The sequence below is a fragment of the Mauremys mutica genome, chromosome 3, assembly GCF_020497125.1.
Source record: "Mauremys mutica isolate MM-2020 ecotype Southern chromosome 3, ASM2049712v1, whole genome shotgun sequence".
In the NCBI taxonomy this organism is placed as follows: domain Eukaryota; kingdom Metazoa; phylum Chordata; order Testudines; family Geoemydidae; genus Mauremys; species Mauremys mutica.
Window position 1 is genome coordinate 81803195 of NC_059074.1, and position 18637 is coordinate 81821831.

The following is an 18637-nucleotide window of genomic DNA, read 5'->3' on the forward strand; positions in this document are numbered from 1 at the left end:
CTGGGGATTAGTCCTGCTCTGAGGCGGCGGTTGGACTAGATGATCTCCTGAGTTCCCTGCCAACCCTGACATTCTATGATCACCAGGGCTTATTCCCTGCGCATCTTGAGGAGCTATGAAAGAGAGGAACCGGTGGGAACGTGTATAGGAGGCGGCCTCCCCACGTAGGTAGGAACGCATCCACAATGGAGCCTGGGCTGTGACTCAGGAAGGAGCAGAATAGTTGACACTTCCTGTTGCGTTGCATGGCAAACAGCTCTATTTGGGGAAAGCCCCAGTGTTGGAAGATTGAGCTCACTATGTCCCGCCGGAGGGACCACTCATGGCAGTGAAAAGACCTGCCAGCTCGTTCCGTACCAGGGAGGTATGACGCCTGCAGGTGTATCGAGAGCTCTACATGGAAGTCCCACAGCTTGAGGGCTTCCTGGCATGGAGAGGAGCCTGCACCCCCCTGTTTGTTGATATAGAACACTGCCGTGGTGTTGTCTGTGAGGACTGATTCAGAGTCCATATATCAGGGAGATGTGTAAGTCTGGCATGCCAGGCGCACCGCTCTCAGTTTTCTGACACTGATATGCAGAGCAAGGTCCAGAGGCCTTGTGTCCTGGGGTCTCCCAAATGTACCCCCCATTCCAAAGCTGAAACATCTGTCACTAATGAGAGGGATGGCTGGGGGCTGGTGAAGGGGACCCCTGCACATACTACCTGTGGGTTGAGCCACCACAGGAGGGTGTCTAGTATCGGACGAGGCAAGGTTATGATACTGTCCAAAGCATCCCGAACTGGTCGATATACTGATGCTAGCCATGACTGAAGTGGGCAAAGCCTGAGTCTGGCACTATGTACTATGTAGGTACAAGCTGCCATGTGCCCTAGAAACTTCAGGCAATTCTTTGCTGTAGCGGTGAGGAACTACCTGAGGCCCTGTATGATGTCACCCAGTGACCGAAACCAGGCCTCTGGGAAGTATGCCCTGGCTCGAGTCAAGTCTAGCACTGCCCCTATAAACTATATTCTCTGTACAGGGGACAGCATCGATTTCATCTCATTTAGAAGGAGACCTAGTTCATTGAACGTCCTTCTTATGAGGCTGACCTGTGCCTCCACTTGAGATCTGGAGCAGCCCTTGATCAGACTGTCATCAAGGTACAGGAACACCTGCACCTGCTGCTTGCACAGGAACGCCGCCACAACTGCCAAGCACTTGATGAACTCCGGAGGTGCCGCTGACAGGCCAAATGTGAGGACAATAAACTGATAGTGGCTGTTGTTCACCACAAACCTGAGGTATTTTCTGTGGGGTGGAATTATTGCTATGTGAAAGTACGAGTCCTTCAAGTCAAGGGCGGCATACCAGTCTCCTGGATCCAATGAGGGGATAAGGAAAGCCAAAGAGACTATGCGGAACTTGAGTTTTCTGATGAACTCCTTGAGTTCTCGCAGGTCCAGGATGGCCACCTTTGGCTTTCGGTATTAGGAAATACTGGGGGTAGATGCCCTTGCCCCTTTGCTCCTGAGGAACCTCTTCCACTGCCTTGACAGAGAGGAGCGAGTACATCTCCTGTATAAGGAGTTGCTCATGACAGGGGTCCCTGAAGAGGGACAGGGAGCTAGGGGGGTGGAAGGGCGGGAGGGCACAGAATTGGATGGAATATCCCCTCTCTACGGTGTGGAGCACCCAGTGGTCTGAGGTGATATGGGACCATGCACAGTAGAAAGGGGATAGCTGGGACGAGAAGGTAAGTAGGGTTGGATCCAGTTCCAGCACTGGTGTACCGTCCTCCATCACACCCTCAAAAGGCTGGTCTGGGGCTGGGCAGTGGCTTGAGCCCTGGACTGAGGAGAGGTGCTCCCTTCTTCTACCGCTCCTATTCCTCCTATGAGGAGCATCCTGGCAGTTCTGAGCTTGGTAGAACCTAGAGGGAGTCTGTGGCCAGAAAATGTCTACATTGAATGGCAGGGCTATGGAGCCCCAAAGATCTGAGGGTGGCCCTTGAATCCTCTAGAAGGACCTGGATGACTGGAAAAAGACTAATGTAGTGCCCATCTTTAAAAAAGGGAAGGAGGAGGATCCAGGGAACTACAGGCCAGTCAGCCTCACCTCAGTCCCTGGAAAAATCATGGAGCAGGTCCTCAAGGAATCAATTCTGAAGCACTTAGAGGAGAGAAAAGTGATCAGGAACAGTCAGCATTGATTCACCAAGGGCAAGTCATGCCTGACTAACCTAAATGCCTTCTATGAGGAGATAACTGGCTATGTGGATGAGGGGAAAGCAGTGGATGTGTTATTCCTTGACTTTAGCAAAGCTTTTGATACGGTCTCCCACAGTATTCTTGCCAGCAAGTTAAAGAAGTATGGGCTGGATGAATGGACTGTAAGGTGGATAGAAAGCTGGCTAGATCGTCAGGCTCAACGGGTAGTGATCAATGGCTCCATGTCTAGTTGGCAGCTGGTATCAAGCGGAGTGCCCCAAGGGTCGGTTTTGTTCAATATCTTCATTAATGATCTGGCGGATGGCATGGACTACACCCTCAGCAAATTTGCAGATGACACTAAACTGGGAGGAGTGGTAAATACGTTGGAAGGTAGGGATAGGATACAGAGGGACCTAGACAAATTAGAGGATTGGGCCAAAAGAAATCGGATGAGGTTCAACAAGGACAAGTGCAGAGTCCTGCACTTAGGACGGAAGAATCCCATGCAGTGCTACAGATTAGGGACCAAATGGCTAGGCAGCAGTTCTGCAGAAAAGGACCTAGGGGTTACAGTGGACGAGAAGCTGGATATTAGTTGACAGTGTGCCCTTGTTGCCAAGAAGGCTAACGGCATTTGGGGCTGTATAAGTAGAGGCATTGCCAGCAGATTGAGGGATGTGATCATTCCCCTCTATGCGACATTGGTGAGGCCTCATCTGGAGTACTGTGTCCAGTTTTGGGCCCCACACTACAAGAAGGATGTGGAAAAACTGGAAAGAGTCCAGCAGAGGGCAACAAAAATGATTAGGGGACTGGACCACATGACTTATGAGAAGAGGCTGAGGGAACTGGGATTGTTTAGTCTGCAGAAAAGAAGAATGAGGTGGGATTTGATAGCTGCTTTCAACTACCTGAAAGGGGGTTCCAAAGAGGATGGATCTAGACTGTTCTCAGTGGTACCAGATAACAGAACAAGGAGTAATGGTCTCAAGTTGCAATGGGGGAGGTTTAGGTTGGATATTAGGAAAAAACTTTTCCACTAGGAAGGTGGTGAAGCACCGGAATGGGTTACGTAGGGATGTGGTGGAATCTCCTTCCTTAGAGGTTTTTAAGGTCAGGCTTGACAAAGCCCTGGCTGGGATGATTTAGTTGGGGATTGGTCCTGCTTTGAGCAGGGGGTTGGACTAGATGACCTCCTGAGGTCCCTTCCAACCCTGATATTCTATGATTCTATGATTATCAGAAAAAAGGGCCAAACTCTCAGAGGGGAAGTCCTGGATTGTTTGTTGGACCTCATGGGGCAGACCAGAGACCTGCAACCAGCAACTCCTTCTCATTGCAACCCCAATGGCCACTGTACATGAGGATGCATCTGTGGCGTCTAATACTGCCTGTAGGGACGCTCCGGAGATCAGTTTTCCCTCCTCCACTAATGCTGAGAACTCTGCGCAAGAGTCCTGCAGCAGGAGCTTCGCAAACTTGGCCACCGCAGCGCAGGTGTTGTATGTGTATCTGCTCACAATGGCCCATTGATTCGAAATGCGGAGCTGTAGTCCCCCAATGGAACAGACCTTCCTGCAAAAAAAGGTCTCATTTTTTGGCATCCCTATTCTTAGAGGAGGGGCCCTGGTAGTCCTGGCACTCTCGCTGATTGGCTGCATCAGCCACCAGGTAGTCGGGGCGTGGGTGAGTGTATAAATGTTCATACCCCTTAGAAGGGACAAAATACCGCCTTTCATTCCTTTTGGCCATAGGGGTCAGAGATACAGGGGTCGGCCATAAGGTTTTCGTCATCTCTGCAATCGTCTTTATTAAGGGTAAGGCAATACGAGAGGGTCTGGAGGGTGCGAGGATATCGACAACTGGGTCGGATTTCTCCACCATCAACTCCGCCTGTATGCCCAGGTTCTGGGCAACACAACGTAAGAGTTGTTGGAGGACCCGGTTATCCTTCAGAGCTGGGGCCGTCGATGTCCCCGCCACAGCTTCATCGGGAGAGGATGAGGAGGGGCCTGGCAGCGGGCCTTGCTCACTCCCTTCAGCACCCTGTGGGTCTCGCAGCATGTGATACTGCTGAGCCCCCAGGTCCGAAGCCTGCAGTGCTGGGACAACTGGGAGCGGAAACATCGGTGCTGAGGCAGGTGATGCCGAAGTTGTTGATTCCGGCAGCGCTGATATCGTCAATGCTGTTGGCACCAAGGATGCAGCTATCAGTGGTGCTGTTGTTGGGGGGACGGGGTGGGTCGGTGCTGGGGTTGCAGGAGACAACAGTAGTGTCAGCAGTGCCGCTGCTGGCAGTGCCTGCAGGGGGACAAAGGACGCTGAGGACCTAGACCTTGAGCCTTTTATCTGTCCCTGGCTCTGGTGATACTCCCAGGTTGTCCAAAAGGGCCACTGGGTTGAGGGTTGCCACTATGAAGGCCACGGTGCCAGATAGGGCTAGTGGTTGTGGCAGGATCTGAACCTCCTGGTCTTATTGGACCAATAGGATTCCGCCTGTGACTGCGAGGTCTCTGAGTAGGACGACCACGGAGGAATGGTACTCTGGGCTGCCGGAGAGCAGTGCCGAGAGGTCGGGGACTGGTGCACTCCTCTGCGTGGGTGGCTGTGCCAGGGAGAGGTGCACTGGAGATAGGGATCAGTGTGCCATCATCGCTGGTTTGCTGCTTGATTGGAACTGGGGCCGTGCAGCCACCGGCGACTTGTCTCTCCTCTGCAGGCAGGACGGCGCTGTGAGGCGAATGAGGTCCTTGGCTGCCTCAAATGCCTACAGTGTGAAGGGGAGCTGGAGGTGACCACCATGGCAATTCTGGGACCATTGAGGGTTTGGACTCAACTGTACCCCAGACTGGGCAGGAGTCAACGATACCCTGGAAGGCAGAAGAGTCGAGGTGGTCTGGCTTGAAATGTGTTTCTATGCCACAAGTCCCTTGGTCTTTGGAGGGGGAGAGCAATCCCTATCCGGCCTTTTCTTCTTCTGTGGCACCAGGCACTGAGAACGGTGCCAGACAGAAGAAGGTTGCTTATGGGTGGAGCCATGGTGGTGACGGGGGTCCTTCCTCAGCACCGGCTCGCGCACCATCAGTGCCAGAGCACTGCGGACCAACGAGCAAGTGCTCGGCGTGGGTTCTGCCACCCCAGGTCGGATTGCAGTCAGAGTGCCACTTCCATTAGCAGGAATTTCAGCCTTTGATCCTGGTCTTTAAGGGTCCTAGGGCGAAATCTCTTGCAGACCCTGCACTTGTCCTTCTGGTGGCTCTCCCCAAAGCTAGGAAGAGTGCAGGTCACTCTTCGACATAAACTTGCCACAGTCCTCGCAGAGTTGGAACCCTGGGGAGTGGGGCATACCCCAGAAGCGGGGAAAACATTGTGGGGGGGAGAACCCCCAAGAAATCCTAACAACTATAACCACTAACTATAACTAACAAATTAACGATTTTAAACTATGAAAACTGAAGTGGACTCTGCCGAAAGCACTTGCAATGCAAGAGCAACAGTTGTTCCAGCTAGCCGTCACCGGCGGTAAGAAGGAACTAAGGGGTGAACTTAGGTGTCATGAAGGTACGACTATAGGGGTTGCCCAGGCCGACCCTACAGATGAGGCTAAGGGAAAAAATCTTCCAGCGGGCGTGCACACACCTGATTGGAATGGACACGAACAAGCACTCGAAGAACAAAATTTTCTTTTTGGAAACCTACTCCAGAGCAGAGTCTAGAATACTGTATCTGCAAAGCTTATGGACTGGAGAAAAAATCCTCCTGAATGCCTCTCCTCTCCCTCCTCCCCACCAACATATCTAAACTCTGGTCTACACTTAAAATTTAGATTGACCTAGCTATGTCACTCCAGGGGGTGAAACATTCACACTCCTAAGCACTGTAGTTAAACTGATCCAAACCACGGTATAGACACAGCTAGGTCAACAGAAGAATTCTGTCCTAGAAAAGAGGACAGAGACATTAGGGGAGATACATACCTCTCCAGCATCTTAACAAAATGTTGCACTGACATTGTCTTTTTTGGATTTACGTACCTTCACAAAAAACAGGAATCTCCAACTTGGCCCTCACCCAGTAAGATTTAAGGGTCTGAACAAGATGGGACAAGTAATTTCACTCTTTGGGGATACCCATTTAGACCTTCTATAGACATGTGGAAGGAAAGAGTCCAGTTTACCCTGAATTTCATCTGGGAGGAAGTCTAAGAGGACAAAATCACATTTGACTGTCAGTCTTAGAAAAAGGTCCCAGGAGACCACCAAAGAGGGCAAGGAGCCTTGTAGTGCTCAGGGCACAACTTTTGTCAGTAACTTCCTAGGAGTGAATCTATAAGGACTCCTGGGAAAGAAGGGGAAGGAAGATGCCTAAACCCTGTTAAATCAGGCAATGGTCCCAGTCTTCAAGGTTTTTCCTGCAGCTAGAAAAAGAGGCCTTGGGGACAGCAACAATCTGTGTAGATAACTACCTCAATATCCCCCTCTGCCCACAGCATGGCTAGCAGGGGTGCACAGCAGGTACATTGGTCCTGCAACAGAGGACTGGAAAGCATTCCCACATTCTAGGAACGTCCTCTACTTTCTTCTTTGGAGGAAGAGGAGGAGAAGAAGAGAGGGTAGTTGGATGATTCTGAGTTAATTGGCTCATCCACAGAGTATCCTGAGCATAGGCTGGAAATTACAAATAAAAATGCTGAAAAACAAAAAAAGACTGTAAAAATAATGGTGCCTTTGATAAAGATGCTTACAGCTTCTGCAAGAGGCAGTGGAGACTGGTGATACCTCAGGAAAAGGCACTATCCCCCAAACTCTAGTCTCAATGTCATTTGGCATCACCTGCTCAAATGACATTGAGGAACACCATATGCTAGGGTCCACACAGGTTAAAATCATGTCTTAGAAAAAAAAATTTTTTTAAATATTTTGCATGTCTTCACTGTCCTGGCTATTCAGGATGTACTTAGATTTGTTTTTAATCATTGTTAAGAACCTTTTGTAAGTAAGTTATGTTTTTTGCATTTGTTTTTATAAAAATAACTGGGGCAACTGTAACCAAATTGTCAGTCAGCCTCTGATGATACAATTCTGAAAGCTGCTGGAGCAGTAAGTAATAGTTCCAAGAAACATTTTAATTCAGAATACAAGGTTTTCTGTTTAGTTGTTTGGGTTCTCTTGAAATTCAGTATCTTTACTGTAACAGACATCACCAAGTTTTATTTACACCAATGGAATTACCATATATAATTTACAATACTTAGCCAAAAAACAGTATTGTGTCTTCCTTACAACCAGCAACACTGAGTTACTATTTCTATGAAGTCGTTCCAGAAACATATCAGCTAACAAGTTTCACCCAGTCTGGTTTCATACTCTGTTCCACCTAAATATATCTGTCAATTCTATTTTACATAACACCTGTTAACATGTGAACAGTCCCCCCACAGAGACTGAAAAATTACTTACTACAAAATCACACTGATAACATGGTCTAAGGGAAAAAAAACAGTCCATCCACTAAGTCATCCATAACACAACTAGAGTGAAATGAATAGCAGACTGCAAGACCATTCCCTATAAAATTATTGCTTCTGCGAAATTTTATTGAACCCATATTTCTAATACATAGAATCTTTAAACTTACCAACAAAGCTAAACATTTATTTTAACCTGGTAGTAGAGTTCTCTCAAGATAATACAATCCACATACACACACACATATCTCTTATAGGAAGCTATTTTGCTCTACTGCTTCAATTACAGCCTAGGGCTGTTGAGGGAGTCAACAAGCATGTGGACAAGGGTGATCCAGTGGATAAAGTGTACTTAGATTTTCAGAAAGCCTTTGACAAGGTCCCTCACCAAAGGCTCTTAAACAAAGTAAGTGGTGATGGGATAAGAGGGAAGGTCCTCTCATGGATCAGTACCTGATTAAAAGATAGGAAATGAAGGATAAGAATAAATGGTCAGTTTTCAGAATGAAGAGAAGTAAATAGTGGTGTCCCCCAGGAGTATGTACTGGGACCAGTATGGTTCAACATATTCATAAATAATCTGGAAAAAGGGATAACCAGTGAGGTGGCAAAATTTGCAGATGAGACAAAACTATTCAAGATAGGTCAAGTCCAAAGCAGACTGTGAAGAGTTACAAAGGGATCTCACAAAACTGGGTGACTGGGCAACAAAACGGCAGATGAAATTCAGTGTTGATAAATGTAAAGTAATGCACATTGGAAAACATAATCTCAACTATACATATAAAATGATGGGGTCTAAATTAACCGTTACCACTCAAGAAAGAGATCTTGGAGTAACTGCGGATATAGTAACTCCTCACTTAATGTTGTCCCAGTTAACCTTGTGATGTTGCTGATCAATTAGAGAACATGCTCATTTAAAGGTGTGCAATGCTCCCTTACGACGTTGTTTGGCAGCTGCCTGCTTTGTCCACTGCTTGCAGAAAGAGCAGCCCGTTGGAGCTACCTGGTGGGGGATTGGAATCAGGGTGAACTGGCAGCCCCCCATCAACTTCCCTAAGTTCCCTGTGCGGCAGCCGCCCAGCAGGCTAATCAATTGCTGGGCAGTTCAGCGGTCCCTTCCCCCACTGCTGTGTGCTGCTCTTGCCCTCTGCCTTGGAGCTGCTCCCGGGAGCCTCCTGCTTGCTGTGCAAAGGGGGGAGAAAGAAGGGTGCTAATGTTAGGGTGCCCCCCTCCCTCTGTACCCCATCTCCACACAGCAGGAGATACACACAACAGGACTCTGAATGGAGGGAGCTTGCTGGTAGCAGCTGCTGTCTCAACTTGGGGATTTACTTAAAAAGGCAGTGTACTTAGATTGGGGCAGCAAACTTAAAGGGGCAATGCGAGTGTCTCACACACACGCAGTGTCTCTCTCTCTCTCTCACACACACACACGCACACACGATGTGTATCTCTGTCTCTTTCTGCCATGCTGTGCCTCCTCCATCCATTTGTGCTGCCTTGTAGAGTGTGAGGGTATATTAACAACGTGTTAACCCTTGAGGGCTCAGCCTAGTGCTAGTTCATCATTTAGCAGTAAGGCATTCCCTGGGAAATATCCCTCCCTCTTCCACCCTGACGCCACCACCTCAACCAAACTTCACAATCATCATTGCTGTGTACAGCATTAAATTGTTTAAAACTTATACTGTGGAGAGAGAGAGAGAGACTTTTGTCTGGTGAAAACTATTTTCCTGGAACCCAATTCCCTCCCCCCCCTCCCTTTACATTAATTCTTATGGGGAAATTGGATTCACTTAACATTGTTTTACTTAAAGTAGCATTTTTCAGGAATATAACTACAATGTTAAGCAAGGAGTTACTGTAGTTCTCTGAAAACATCCACACAATGTACAGTGGCAGTCAAAAAAGCTAACAGAATGTTGGGAATTATCAGGAAAGGGATAGATAATGAGACAGGAAATATAATATCACCTCTATATAAATCTATGTACTCCCACATCTTGAATACTGCATGCAGGTCTCGTAACCCCATCTCAAAAAAATATATATTGGAATTGGAAAAGGTACAGAAAAGGGCAATAAAAATTATTAGGAGAATGGAATAGCTTCCATATGAGTAGAGATTAGTAGGACTGTTACTTTTCATCTTGGAAAAGTGACAATTAATGGGGGATATGATAAAGGTCTATAAAATCATGACTGGTGTGGAGAAAGTAAATAAGGAAGTGTTATTTACTCCTTCTCAAAACACAAGAACTAGGAGGTCACCAAATGAAATTAATAGGCAGCAGGTTTAAAACAAACAAAAGGAAGTATTTCTTCACACAACACACAGTCAATCTGTGGAACTCTTTGCTTGAGGATGTTGTGAAGACCAAGACTATAACAGGGTTCAAAAAAGAACTAGATAAGTTCATGGAAGATAGGTTCATCAATTACTATTACCCAGGAAGGGCAGGGACAGTGTCCCTTGCCTCTGTTTGCCAGAAGCTGGGAATGGGCGATAGAGGATGGATTACTCGATGATTTCCTGTTCTGTTCATTCCCTCTGAATCATCTCGCATTGGCCACTGTCGGAAGACCGGATACTGGACTAGATGGACCACTGGTCTAACTCAGTATGGCCATTCTTATGTAGGGCTCTGATACTGCAAACATTTAAGCAGAGGCTTTAAACATGTACATAATTTTTTGTAGGTACAGGGCCTAGGTATGAAATTTGCATTTACACAAAAGAGGAGCTTTTGAGTACGAGCCACTAGAAGCACACAGTTTTGAGATCTGCATAGACAGTAATGCTTATACATAGAATTAAAACTGTTCTACCTCTTAAATTAAGTAACTGACCATTATGTGTATTCATTTAAATGCATCTTAGTAACTGATCAAAATTACTTTCTTTCATTTACCTTCCAAGACCCAAGTTCAGGGTTCTGCACTTTCCCTGCAACAGCAGAAGGAAACATGGAGAGCAATTCTGAATTCCCATCTTGGCAAGTGAAGGAGGAACTGCGGTTAAAGTTGCAGCTAAATATATTTATAGCTTTTTAAAAAAACAAAAACAAACAAACAAACCTTAATGCTGTAACAAAGCTCTGCACTCCTGCAGCACCTTCCAAAGATCTCAAAATTTTTTCCAGGTAGTGTACATAGTCCTCAATAAGGAATGTCATTTTCATTACATTTGAAAAGTGTGTGTTTTAAACAAACATTTAAAATAAGGTATGCTCCCTAAGTAGGAAGTTATTTTTCCATCCTGCATAAATAAGTGCATATTTTCTAGACAAATGTACATGGTGAGCAAAGTAATCAGATGATCAAAACCCAAAATAATAGACTCATAGAAATGTAGGGCTGGAAGAGACTTCAAGAGGTCATCAAGTCCAGCCCCCGAGCTGACGCAGGACCAACTGAACCTAAACCATCCCAATGCGTGTTTGTCCAACTTGTTCTTAAAAAACCTCCCATGATGGAGATTCCAAAACCACCCTTGGAAGCCAATTTCAGGGCTTAACTACCCTTATAGTTAGAAAGCCCCGCCAATATTTAATCAAGATCTCCCTTGTTGCAGAATAAGCCCATTTCTTCTTGTCCTACCTGCAATGAACATGGAGAACAACTGATTACCCTCCTCTTTATAATAGCTCTTAATACATCTACAGACTTCTCAGATCCTCACTCAGTCTCTTCTTTTCTCAAGACTAAACATGCCCTTTTTTTAAACCTTTCTTCACATGACAGGTTTTCTAAGGCTTTTATCATTTTTATTGCTCATCTCTGGACTCTCCAGTTTGTCTGCTCTTTCCTAAAGTATGTGTCCAGAATTAGACATAATGCTACTCCAGCTGAGGCCCTGCCAATGCTGAGTAGAGCGGAACAACTACCTCCTATGTCTTACATATGACACTCCTGTTAATATACCCCAAAATGATATTAGCCTTTTTTGCAACTTCAGCACATTATTGGCTCATATTCAATTTGTGAGCTACTATAACCCTCTGATCCTTTTCAGCAGGAATCCTACCTGGCTAACTATTTCCATTTTGTAGTTGTGCATTTGATTTTTTTCTTCCTAAGTCTAGTACTGTGTATTTGTCTTCAGTGAATGCCATCTTGTTGATTTCAGGCCCATTCTCCAATTCTAATTTCAGACCAATTCTCCAAGGTTATTTGAATTCTAATCCTGTTCTCCACAGTACTTGAAACCTCTCCCAGCTCCATGTCATCCACATACCCTCCACTCCATTATCCAAGTCATTAACGAAAATATCAATTAGTACCAGACCCAGGAATAACCCTAACTGAACCCCATTAGACATGCCCTGCCAGCTGGACAGTGAACCACTGATAATTACTCTGAGCACAGTCTTTCAACTAGTTGTGAATCCACCTTATTTCATCTAGACCACATTTCCTTAGTTTGCATATGGGTCGGTGTCAAAAGCCTTACTAAAAATGAAGCTATATCATGTCTAGTTTCCCCCTCTAGGTGAGTAGCCCTGCCAAAGAAGGAAATTAGGTTGGTTTGTTCTTGATAAATTCATGTTGGCTACACCCTATAACCCCATTACCCTCTAGGTGATCACAAAATGTCCATTCAATAATTTCTTCCAGTATCTTTCTAGGTATTAAAATTAGGCTGACAGATCTATAATTCTCTGTCTCCCCTTTTTAAAGACAAGAACTATGTTTTCTCTTTTCCAGTCCTCTGGGACCTCAACCATCCTCCATGAGTTCTCAAAGCTAACTGCTAACAATTCCAAGATTGTTCAGCTAATTCCTTGAGTACTGTAGGATGAATTTCATCAGGCCTTACCAACATGAATATATATAACTTATCTGAATATTCTTTAACCTGTTCTTTCTCTATTGGGGCTTGCATTCCTTCCTCCTTATTATACTAATTGTGTTGACTACCTGGTCACCATTAAGCTTTTTAGTGAACAGTGAAGCAAAACAGGCATTATACACCTTAGTCTCAAGCAATTAGCTCTTGTTCCTCACTAAGGGAGGACCTACACTTTCCTTCATCTTTCTCTTTCACCTAATGTATTTATAGAAACTCTTACTGGCTTTTATGCCTTTGCTAGGTGTAATTAATTTTGTGTGTTAGTCTTTCTGCTTTTGTCCCTAGATGCTTGTGCTATTCTTCCATACTCCTTAGCAATTCATCCACATTACCATTATTTGTAGGATTCCTTTTTGATTTTTTGGTCACTAAAAAGTCCTAATGGAGCCATATTGGCCTCTTACGATTATTTCTAACTTTCCTTTGCACAGGGATAGTTTACAGTTGTGTTTTTAATATAGTCTCCTTGAGAAACTGTCAGATCTTCTAAACTCCTGTATCACTTTAGATTTTCTTCTCATGGGACCTTACCTACCAGTTCTCTGACTTGGTTAGTCTGCTTTTTTGAAGTCCATTGTCCTTATTCTGCTGCTCTCACTCCCTCCTTTCTCAGAAATCATGAAATCTATCATTTCATGATCACTTTCATCTTCAAATTTGTAACCTATTCTTCCCTGTTGGTCAGAATCAAGTCTAAAATGGTCATCCATCTGGTTACTTCGGCACTTTCAGAAACAAGAAGTTGTCACCAATACATTTTAAGAACTTATTGGAAATGCTGTATTTTGCCATATTACTTTTCCAACAGATGTCTGTGTAGTTAAAGCCCCCCATTTCTATCTGGTCTTGTGTTTTGGATACTTCTGTTGTTTCTTCAAGAAATGCCTAATCCACCTCCTCTTCCTGATTTGGTGGTTTATAGTAGACCCTTACCATGTCGTCACCCTGATTTTTTTCTCTTTTTATCTTTACCCAGAGACTTTCAGCTGGTCTGCCTCTCATCTCCTTCTGGACCTCAGAACAAATGTGTACATTCTTGATATATAGTGCAACATTTCTTCCCATTTTCCCCTCCCGACTGTCTTTCCTGAACAAGCTACACCCCTCTATACCAGTATTCCAGTCATGAGACTTACCCCGCCAAGTCTTTGTGATGACAATTAAGTCATAATTTATTTTATATACTAATAATTCCAGTTCATTCCCCATACTCCCTGCATTTGTGTACGGACATCTAAGATGTTGAGCAGATTCCACCATTGATTTCCCTTTAGTTGTTCCTATGACCCTCCCCCTCAACCTTCCCTTTCACCTACATTATCTCTCCCAGTCATGTTATCTGTTATCCCACTCTCTCAGTGAAGAATTATTTAAATAACACATTCAAATCAAATTATGTAGGTTCTAAGGCTGCATGCCCCATAATGTACTGCATGTGTAAGAGCTCACAAAATTGGTAGCCGATTGCTTGTGTTAGGCATGAATGAAAACAGCAAAAGCTGGCAAGTTCCTCTCTCTTATTCTATATGTGATAGTGGGTTATGATGCCAAGAGGCCAAAAATGTACCTGAAGACACCATTTAGATTCTTAGAATGTTTGTACTCATGATGTGGTTAATACAGGAAATGGGCCAGTAAAAGCTACTTTTCTTAGAATGTGCAATGATTATATCGCACAATCTAAGAAATTGAACAGGGTCTACAGTATCATTTGGACATTTTCAAGAAGGCTTTGTCAATGCCACCTATCTTTCAGGTATTTCCAAAAGGAGCTCAAGAGTTCTGGTGGCTTTTCTGCAACATGCCTATCCTCAAAAACTCATTTTAAAAATGTTGATGCTTACAGGTGCACACTGTAAGGAACTCAATTAGAGGGCACACTTTCTAAAAGAATCAGAATAGGCATTCCTGGACACTTCCATATTTTTTTAAAAGTAAATTTCTGTAGAAAGAAGTGCATAGCATGAATCTTATTTTATCTTATTCAAATATCTGATTGTCTTGTTTCCTTACCTATTCCTCTAGGAATCATAACCTATATTGCCTCAACTCGTCTACATTCTTTTATCTTGTATAACTTACACCTTTTCTTAAATACTTGTATTTTCAATTATTATTTTCCAACAAGTTATGTTTAATAAAAATTTATAACTAAAAGGAAATATAATCTGAAACAACTGTTAGTGTAACGTTAAGGCAGAGGATTCTACCTTAGTACAAATCATAAATGAATCAAACTGTACCATAGAATCTCTATGGATAGAAAGGAGGAGTGCAGAGATAAAGTTTCTTGACACCTTAAATGACTGCTTCTTGGAGCAGCTGGTCCTGGAACCCACAAGAGGAGAGGCAATTCTTGATTTAGTTCTAAGTGGAGCACAGAATCTGGTCCAAGAGGTGAATATAACTGGACCACTTGGTAATAGTGACCATAATATAATTAAATTTAATATCACTGTGGCAGGAAAAACACCTCAGCAGCACAACACTGTAGCATTTAATTTCAGAAAGGAGAACTACACAAAAATGAGGCGGTTAGTTAACCAGAAATTAAACGGTACAGTGACAAATGTGAAATCTCTGTAAGCTGCGTGGAAACTTTTTAGACACCATAATAGAGAGTCAACTTAAATGTATATCCCAAATTAAAAAACATAGCAAGAGAACCCAAAAAGAGCCACCCGTGCTAAACAACAAAGTAAAAGAAGCAGTGAGAGGCAAAAAGGTACCTTTTTAAAAGTGAAAGTTAAATCCTAGTGAGGAAAATAGAAAGGAGCATAAACACTGGCAAATGAAATGTAAATATACAATTAGGAAGGCCAAAGAATTTGAGGAACAGTTAGCCAGAGACTCGAAAAGTAATAGCAAATTTTATTTATTTATTTATTATTTTAAAAGTACATCATAAGCACGAAGCCTTTTAAACAACAAGTGGGGCCACTGGACGATGGAAGTGCTAAAGGTAGGGTAACCATATGTCCCATTTTTAAAGGGACAGTTCCATTTGTTGGGACTTTTTCTTATATAGGCGCCTATTACCCCCCACCCCTGGTCCCGTTTTTTCACAATTGCTATCTGGCCACCCCACTAAAGGAGCACTCAAGGATGAATGGCCATTGCAGAGAAACTAAATGAATTCTTTGCATCGGTCTTCACGGCTGAGGATGTGAAGGAGATTCCCAAACCTGAGCCATTCTTTTTAGGAGACAGATCTGAGGAACTGTCCCAGATTGAGGTATCATTAGAGGTGGTTTTGGAACAAACTGATAAATTAAACAGTAATAAGTCACCAGGACCACATGGTATTCACCCAAGAGTTCTGAAGGAACTCAAATGTGAAACTGCAGAACTACTAACTGTTATCTGTAACCTATCATTTAAAACAGCTTCTGTACCAGAGGACTGGAAGATAGCTAACGTGGCACCAATTTTTAAAAAGGGCTCTGGAGGTGATCCCAGCAATTACAGGCCTGTAAGCCTGACTTCAGTACCAGACAAACTGTTGAAACTATAATAAAGAACAATATTGTCAGACATATAAATGAACATAATTTGTTGAGGAAGAGTCAACATGGTTTTAGTAGGGGGAAAATCATGTCTCACCAATGTACCAGAATTTTTTTGAGGGGGGTCGACAAGCATGTGTACCAAGGGGATCCAGTGGATATAGTGTACTTAGATTTTCAGAAAGTCTTTGACAAGGTCCCTCACCAAAGGCTCTTATGTAAAGTAAGCTGCCACGGGCTAAGAAGGAAGGTGCTCTCATGGATTGGTAACTGGTTAAAAGATAGGAAAAAAAGGATAGGTATATATGTCCAGTTTTCAGAATGGAGAGAGGTAAATAGTAGTGTCCCCCAAAGGTCTGTTCTGGGACCAGTCCTATTCAACATATTCATAAATGATCTGGAAAAAGGGGTAAACAGTGAGGTGGCAATATTTGCCGATGATACAAAATTACTAAAGATAGTTAAGACCCAGGCAGACTGCGAAGAGCTACAAAAGAATCTCTCAAAACTAGATGACTGGCCAACAAAATGGCAGATGAAATTTAATGTTGATAAATGCAAAATAATGCACATTGGAAAACATAATCCCAACTATATACATAAAATGATGGGGTCTAAATTAGCTGTTACCATTCAAGAAAGAGATCTTGGAGTCATTGTGGATAGTTCTCTGAAAACATCCACTCAATGTGCAGTGGCAGTCAAAAAAGCCAACAGAATGCTTGGAATAATTAAGAAAGGGATAGATAATAGGACAGAAAATATGTTGCCGCTATATAAATCTGTGATACGCCTTGAATACTGTGTGCAGATGTGGTCACCCCATCTCAAAAAAGATATACTGGAATTGGAAAAGGTTCAGAAAAGGGCAACAAAAATGATTAGGGGTATGGAATGGCTTCCATATGAGGAGAGATTAATAAGACTTTTTGGCTAAGGGGAGATATGATTGAGGTCTATAAAAGCATGACTGGTGTAGAGAAAGTAAATAAGGAAGTGTTGTTTACTGCTTCTCATAACACAAGAACTAGGGGTCACCAAATGAAATTAACAGGCAGCAGGTTTAAAACAAATAAAAGGAAGTATTTCTTCACACAACGCATAGTCAACCTGTGGAAGTCCTTGCCAGAGGATGTTGTGAAGGCGAAGACCATAACAAGATTTTAAAAAGGACTAGATAAATTCATAGAGGATAGGGCCATCAATGACTATTAGCCAGGATGGGCAGGAATAGTGTTCCTAGCCTCTGTTTGCCAGAAGTTGGGAATGAGCAACAGGGGATGGATCACTTGATGATGACCTGTTCTGTTCATTCCCTCTGGGGCACCTGGCACTGGCCACTGTCGGAAGACAGGAGTACTTGTGGCACCGAAGAAGTGAGCTGTAGCTCACGAAAGCTCATGCTAAAATAAATTTGTTAGTCTTTAAGGTGCCACAAGTACTCCTGTTCTTTTTACGGATACAGACTAACACGGCTGCTACTCTGAAACCTGTCGGAAGACAGGATACTAGGCTAGATGAACCTTTGGTCTGACCCAGTAGGGCCATTCTTATGTTCCTATTATTCAGACAAAATAGGCGCACACGATTCCAGAAATGATATTTAAAATCTTCCCAGCAGACTTACACACAGCTACAGTTCTCCAAAATGCATGTCACAGCTACCAATGATTCATCTGGAGTGTTCCTGTTAGCAAGACTTCCTAAACTTTTTTTAAACTATGTTGTTCGAATGTCTCTCAGCTCAATTAGTGAGGGCATTCAGAACAACCTAAGTAAATACTTCCTAATTTTGCTTTCCATTTCACAAACACAAAACACACAAGATCAGTCAACAAGCCAGTTTTTCCTAGCAACAAAATATTTTGTTCACCATGTTAACTCTTTTGCATCTCTACAATAGAAAAAAAATAGTTTTGTTTTTATTTTAAAATTATGAAAATTGCTAATATGGCATGAAAGATTCTTTTGTGATTTTGACTTCAATTCATATTTCAAAGTACTGTGTGTAACATAATTCAGGTTCAATGCTAATTCAGTGCAACTACTCTCCTAAGCAAAGATCAGTAACACTACTAAATTATATTTGACAGTTTTATGATGTGTAATTAGTGCACTGTTTTGCCCCAGTGACTAAACTGTTGCAAGGCTACCAAACTCATTTCACTTAGTCCTTGAAGGGGACCCAGACCAAGTGTGCTTTCAATATACCAAACAGTAATCTGATTTTTCAAAGATTTGTATAAGTCTATGTCCCTCCAAATATTTCCAAAGGAACAAACACTCTAACTCTGACTTTCCTTCTCAGGTTACAGTGAATCAAAAGAAAATTGTAGAGTTTTTGCCTTCTCCTCTACCCAACTGCACCAGCATACATTTGAACAATTTATTCTGAAGAAAACAGTTCATTTTTTAGATTAAAACAAAGATTCATTTTCCAAGACAGGTCATTTAAACACATATGCATACTTCTTGGACAGAAAAAGGCAGCTCTGGATTTCCTGAAAGTTCTGAAAAGTTGTACTGGAGCACAAACTTTCCCCTTCCAAAAAAAAAACAACAAAAAAAACATATGCTTGAGAAATAGGTGTAAGTATAATTATGAAACCT

At 43.3% G+C, this 18637-nt stretch overlaps 1 protein-coding gene across 8 annotated transcripts in view; it reads right to left on the reverse strand.

The window, feature by feature from the left end:
• ATG5 (autophagy related 5) overlaps positions 1 to 18637 on the reverse strand; it is a 145716-nt gene that overhangs the window by 106339 nt on the left and 20740 nt on the right. The window lies entirely within an intron of this gene.